Consider the following 7222-nt stretch of genomic DNA (forward strand, 5'->3'; position numbering starts at 1 on the left):
TCTTCTGATGGCGTTGGATTCGCAGCAGAGCTTCCGGACAATGTTGTGCAAGGGCATTTATAATCCTCGGCTAGCATTTTTACGGCTGAATTGTATGCCACTCTCGTAGCACTTATCCGTATTGCATCTATGCCTATGTCACCATTTGTCGTAGTTTCCAACTCCCTTAGTGCTTTACAGGCTATACGAAAATTTGATAACACCTCGTCCCCTGATTCTTCGTATCCAACTTTGGTTATGCCATATCTCTAGTAAGCACAAAGATATTGTTTTTTGTTGGGTCTCCGGCCATGTTGACATACAGGGCAATGAAGAGGCAGACACTGCTGTGCGGTCAGCAGTACATGACCTCTCAGTTTCATGTAGAGGTGTTCCGTTCGCAGACTGTTTTGCTGTAATTGCTACCCACCTTCACACCCGTTGGCAACAACATTGGTCTGATCTGCTACATAACAAATTACATTCTATTAAACCAAGTATAGGTTTCTGGCTGTCTTCTTGTCATCAGTGTCGAGGTTGGGAGACTACTCTCTCCCATCTTCGCATCGGCCACACTTGTCTTACAGGTATCTCATGGAGAGGCACCCTGTTCCACTCTGAGAATTGTCAGGTTTCAGTTTCTGTTAGCCACATTCTGTTGGACTGCCCACCCTATCAACTAGCATGCAGAATTTACCTCCGTCGTCGTCGTCATCGCTCTACTGTTCTTACTTTACCTTCCCTTCTTGCTGATGGACCCTCCTTTAACCCAGACTCTCTCATTGACTTTTTGACAGCAACTGATTTACTGCACAAACTCTGATGATACCCCTAGCACTCCTCACAGCCCTTTTTGCCTCAATCTCTTGCTACCCTCTACCCCTGCACCCTTCCCTGCCCTGCTGGACTGTATGACCCTTGTAGGTTTAGTGCTTCGTTTTGATTATAATAATGTATGACCCTTGTGGGTTTAGCACTTAATTGTGATTATAATAACTAGAATTAATACTGGTATGAACAACTTAAAGTTTATGATCAATAAATTGAAGGGATTCAGGGAAGCTGTTAGCCAGACGAGTTCAGGAGAGAAGTACAGTCCCTGTATTCTGGAGGAATGAAGCTATTGCAGTTTGGGCTGTTTGACCCCTTTGGGTTTAGTGCTCAGTTATGATTATAATTGCACTTTGGAGTGTCATTTGAATTCTGGTTTCTACATGTTTCTAAGAAGACAGCTATTGAATAAGTGATGGTGAATGTGTCCCTTTTTTTGGGTCATCCTGCCTCTAGGAGTCAGCAAGTATGTTTAAAAAAACTGAGCGTAGAGCAACTTTGATTCTTATTCAGATTTAATGTCATTCTTAAATTGCTGCTCAGCCTTTCTTCTTACCTGTGCATATTCATATTCATCTAGCTCTACTGCTTTTTTCCCCATTTTCTGCTGTTGTCTGCTCAGTTTGTTTCATTCTTTTGCACTTTTGCCTCTGGATGAACCATGGGCTCACTGTCCTTACCATTGCTTGTTTTTCTGGATATGAATTTCTCTTTTTCTTCTCATCACTTTCCAGCTACAAACTGCTTCATTTCATTGTCTTTCCTTCCACTTCCCTTTCCTACTGCAGTGTGTTCAAGAATTGTCTTATAACCTGCATAATCTCCTAGTTTTAAATATGATTTCTTCCTTTCTGTGCCATGTTTTTCTTCATGTTTATTTCCACGAGGTATTCAAAATGTTGCACCGTGTGGTTGCCAGCATCCAGGGGCTTATTATATTCTACTTCACCTATGTTAGATAGGCTTAGGGTAAATACTAGGCCTATCTAAGCTGATTAATTCCCTTCTGTCTTACTAGAAGAGTCCTCATCATGTTGGAAGAAAGTTTTCCATCGCCACTTCCATCTTATTACCCATTAACATTTCCATTGTGTGGGTTTAAATTTTCCCAGTACATTCCCAATATATTTCCTTGGTCATGCAGGCTTTTCTTGCCAAATCCACAATGATGTCCTTTTTTTTTTTTCAACACTGTTCTGTCTCCTGCTGTTTAGTGATGGGTTGTACATCACTGCTATCACTCTTGGGCTGCCCAGTCCTCAGTGTGCCTACTGTGTAGTCATCTGACTTCCCACAGTTTAGAGAGTAAAAAGGCTCAATACTGTGACTGAAACAATACACAGCTAAACCACATGAATCAGACCGAAATGTCATCAGAGGTTTTATTCTCCTATGTGCGGGTTATTTATGTATTATTCCTTCTGTTTCTGTCATCTCTAAAGTCCATTAACAGTGCTACTCCTCCCCTTTTCTGTTTCCTCTATCCTTCCTCATAATTTGATGTCCAGCTGAGAAAATCAGATTAAAGATTCTTCATGCCTCATGATGTGTGTGTGGTAAAACTGTTGCATTCACTGGGGAGCATTAAACTCCTAGTGGTTATACAGCGCCTGGAGGAAAGGGAGACATTCAATCCAAGGAAGGGGAGCACAGGTCCAATATTTTAGATCAAGAGCTCCTCACTGTCATCAAGGAACCTCCCTACAAGGTAGTAAATTAAAGGCTAATTGTACCTGTCGGACACAGGAAGATCAAAGACTCCGGACACAGTATCTTCACTTCTAACAGTAAACTGTCTTCATAATCAAGAGAACTTCCTACAAGATTTACTATTACTACTGCAACAACATCTACTACCACTACAACAACTACTACTACCACTACAACAACAGCTACTACTACTACAACAACAGCTACTACTGCCACTACAACAATTACTACTACTGCTGTATAGCCCTTGTGGCTTAGCGCTTCTTTTTTTATTATAATAATAATAATTACTACTACTACTACAACAGCTACTACTACTACTACAACAACAGCTACTACTGCCACTACAATTACTACTACTACTACAACAACAGCTACTACTACTACTACAACAACAGCTACTACTACCACTACAACAACTACTACTACTACTACAACAACAGCTACTACTACTACTACAACAACAGCTACTACTACCACTACAACAACTACTACTACCACTACAACAACAGCTACTACTACAACAACAGCTACTACTACCACTACAACAACTACTACTACCACTACAACAACAGCTACTACTACTACAACAACAGCTACTACTACCACTACAACAACTACTACTACCACTACAACAACAGCTACTACTACTACTACAACAACAGCTACCACTACAACAACTACTACTACCACTACAACAACAGCTACTACATAAGAACATAAGAACGAAGGAACACTGCAGAAGGCCTACTGGCCCATGCGAGGCAGGTCCAAGTCTCCTACCGGCTTAAGCCAATGCACCCAACCTAGTCAGGTCAGGTCACATTGACTTAAGGGAGGAACACGGCAACCGACCTGGTAGCACAAGCTATCAGGTCTAACTCACACCCACCCACATCCACTCATGTATTTATCCAACCTATTTTTAAAGCTACCCAACGTTCTGGCCTCTATAACGGTACTTGGGAGTTTGTTCCACTCATCCACAACTCTATTACCAAACCAGTACTTTCCTATATCCTTCCTGAATCTGAATTTTTCCAACTTAAAACCATTGCTGCGAGTCCTGTCTAGGCTAGATATTTTCAGCACACTATTTACATCCCCTTTATTTATTCCTGTCTTCCATTTATACACCTCAATCATATCCCCCCTAATTCTACGTCTTTCTAGAGAGTGCAGATTCAGGGCCCTTAGTCTATCCTCATAGGGAAGGTTTCTGATACATGGGATCAACTTTGTCATCCTCCTTTGTACATTTTCCAGAGAATTTATATCCATTCTGTAATAAGGTGACCAGAACTGTGCAGCATAATCTAAATGAGGCCTAACCAAGGATGTATAGAGTTGAAGAACAACCTGAGGACTCCTATTATTTATGCTTCTTGATATGAAGCCAGCTACTACTACCACTACAACAACAACTACAGCTACTACTACCACTACAACAACAGCTACTACTGCCACTACAACAACTACTACTACTACAACAACAGCTACTACTACCACTACAACAACAACTACAGCTACTACTACAACAACAGCTACTACTGACACTACAACAATTACTACTACTACTACAACAACAGCTACTACTACTACTTACTGCTGCTAGCTCCTGCTGCTGCTGCAGCAGCCTGCCACTGCAGGCTGCTGCTGCTGCTGCAGCTGCTGCTGCCCTGCAGCTGCTACGCCACTGCAGCAGCTGCTGCTGCCTGCTGCAGCAGCTGCTGCTACTGACAGCTGCTGCCTGCGCGCTGCTGCTGCAGCTACTGCCACTGCAGCAGCTGCTACTGCCACTGCAGCTGCTGCTGCTGCTGCTGCTGCTGCAGCAGCTGCTCTGCTGCAGCAGCTACTGCTGCCAGCTGCTGCTGCTGCTGTGCTAGCTGCTGCTGCTGCTACTGCAGCAGCGCTGCTGCCACTGCAGCAGCTGCTGCTGCCTGCTGCCACTGCCTGCTGCTCTGCTGCACTGCAGCTACTGCTGCAGCTAGCTGCTGCTGCCAGCTGCTGCTGCACTGCTGCTGCACTAGCAGCTGCTGCAGCAGCTAGCTGCTCAGCTACTGCTAGCTAGCTGCTACTGCACGCAGCGCTGCTGCCACTGCAGCAGCTGCTACTGACACACAGCTGCTACTGCAACAGCAGCTGCTACTGCTGCACACTACTACCTGCAGCAGCTACTACTGCGCAACGGCTGGCTAGCTGCAGCAGCTGCAGCTGCTGCTGCTGCAGCAGCTGCTACTACTGAACAACGCTGCTACTGCCACTGCAACAGCTGCTGCTGCCACTGCAGCAACGGCTGCTGCTGCTACTGCAGCAGCTGCTGCCTGCAACTGCTACTGCACTGCCAGCAGCAGCTGCTACTACTGCAGCACTGCACTGCACTCGCACTGCAAGGCTGCTGCTGCAGCAGCGGCTGCTGCTGCCACTGCAACGCTGCTACTGCACCGCTGTACTGCTGCACTGCGCAGCTACTGCTGCTGCTACAGCTGCTGCTGCCTGCCACTGCAAGCAGCTGCTAGCGCTCTGCTGCTGCAGCTGCTGCTGCTGCAGCTGCTGCTGCTGCAGGCTCTGCTGCTGCAGCTGCTACTGCTGCTGCTGCTGCAGCAGCTGCTGCTGCTGCTACTGCAGCAGCTAGGCTGCTGCTGCCGCTGCAGCAGCTGCTGCTGCCGCAGCTCGCTGCGCTGCGCGCTGCTGCAGCGCTCTGCTGCACGCAGCAACTGCGCTGCTGCGACAGCGCTGCTGCTGCTGCAGCGCTGCTGCTGCCGCTGCAACGCTGCTGCTGCTGCTGCAGCTGCTGACTGCAGCCGCAGCTGCTGCTGCTGCCCGCGCGCAGCTGCTGCTGCTGCAGCACTGCTGCTGCAGCGCTGCTGCTGCGCTGCACGCTGCTGCTCGCGCAGCTGCGCTGCTGCTGCTGCAGCACTGCTACTGCTCGCAGCTGCTGCTGCTGCAGCAGCTGCTGCTCTGCAGCGGCTGCGCTGCGCTGCTGCTACTGCTGCACGCTGCTGCTGCCGCTGCAGCAGCTGCAGCTGCTGCTGCAGCAGCTCCTGATGCAGCTGCTGCTGCTGCTGCTGCTGCAGCTGCTGCCACTGCAGCAGCTGCTGCTTGGAGAGAGTTTCGGGGGTCAACGCCCCCGCGGCCCGGTCTGTGACCAGGCCTCCTGGTGGATCAGCGCCTGATCAACCAGGCTGTTGCTGCTGGCTGCACGCAAACCAACGTACGAGCCACAGCCCGGCTGATCAGGAACTGACTTTAGGTGCTTGTCCAGTGCCAGCTTGAAGACTGCCAGGGGTCTGTTGGTAATCCCCCTTATGTGTGCTGGGAGGCAGTTGAACAGTCTCGGTCCCCTGACACTTATTGTATGGTCTCTTAACGTGCTAGTGACACCCCTGCTTTTCATTGGGGGGATGGTGCATCGTCTGCCAAGTCTTTTGCTTTCGTAGTGAGTGATTTTCGTGTGCAAGTTCGGTACTAGTCCCTCTAGGATTTTCCAGGTGTATATAATCATGTATCTCTCCCTCCTGCGTTCCAGGGAATACAGGTTTAGAAACCTCAAGCGCTCCCAGTAATTGAGGTGTTTTATCTCCGTTATGCGCGCCGTGAAAGTTCTCTGTACATTTTCTAGGTCGGCAATTTCACCTGCCTTGAAAGGTGCTGTTAGAGTGCAGCAATATTCCAGCCTAGATAGAACAAGTGACCTGAAGAGTGTCATCATGGGCTTGGCCTCCCTAGTTTTGAAGGTTCTCATTATCCATCCTGTCATTTTTCTAGCAGATGCGATTGATACAATGTTATGGTCCTTGAAGGTGAGATCCTCCGACATAATCACTCCCAGGTCTTTGACGTTGGTGTTTCGCTCTATTTTGTGGCCAGAATTTGTTTTGTACTCTGATGAAGATTTAATTTCCTCATGTTTACCATATCTGAGTAATTGAAATTTCTCATCGTTGAACTTCATATTGTTTTCTGCAGCCCACTGAAAGATTTGGTTGATGTCCGCCTGGAGCCTTGCAGTGTCTGCAATGGAAGACACTGTCATGCAGATTCGGGTGTCATCTGCAAAGGAAGACACGGTGCTGTGGCTGACATCCTTGTCTATGTCGGATATGAGGATGAGGAACAAGATGGGAGCTAGTACTGTGCCTTGTGGAACAGAGCTTTTCACCGTAGCTGCCTCGGACTTTACTCTGTTGACGACTACTCTCTGTGTTCTGTTAGTGAGGAAATTATAGATCCATCGACCAACTTTTCCTGTTATTCCTTTAGCGCGCATTTTGTGCGCTATTACGCCATGGTCACACTTGTCGAAGGCTTTTGCAAAGTCTGTATATATTACATCTGCATTCTTTTTGTCTTCTAGTGCATTTAGGACCTTGTCGTAGTGATCCAGTAGTTGAGACAGACAGGAGCGACCTGTTCTAAACCCATGTTGCCCTGGGTTGTGTAACTGATGGGTTTCTAGATGGGTGGTGATCTTGCTTCTTAGGACCCTTTCAAAGATTTTTATGATATGGGATGTTAGTGCTATTGGTCTGTAGTTCTTTGCTGTTGCTTTACTGCCCCCTTTGTGGAGTGGGGCTATGTCTGTTGTTTTTAGTAACTGAGGGACGACCCCCGTGTCCATGCTCCCTCTCCATAGGATGGAAAAGGCTCGTGATAGGGGCTTCTTGCAGTTCTTGATGAACACAGAGTTCCATGAGTCTGG

This window comes from Cherax quadricarinatus, unplaced genomic scaffold, assembly GCF_038502225.1.
Source record: "Cherax quadricarinatus isolate ZL_2023a unplaced genomic scaffold, ASM3850222v1 Contig3250, whole genome shotgun sequence".
Lineage (NCBI taxonomy): Eukaryota > Metazoa > Arthropoda > Malacostraca > Decapoda > Parastacidae > Cherax > Cherax quadricarinatus.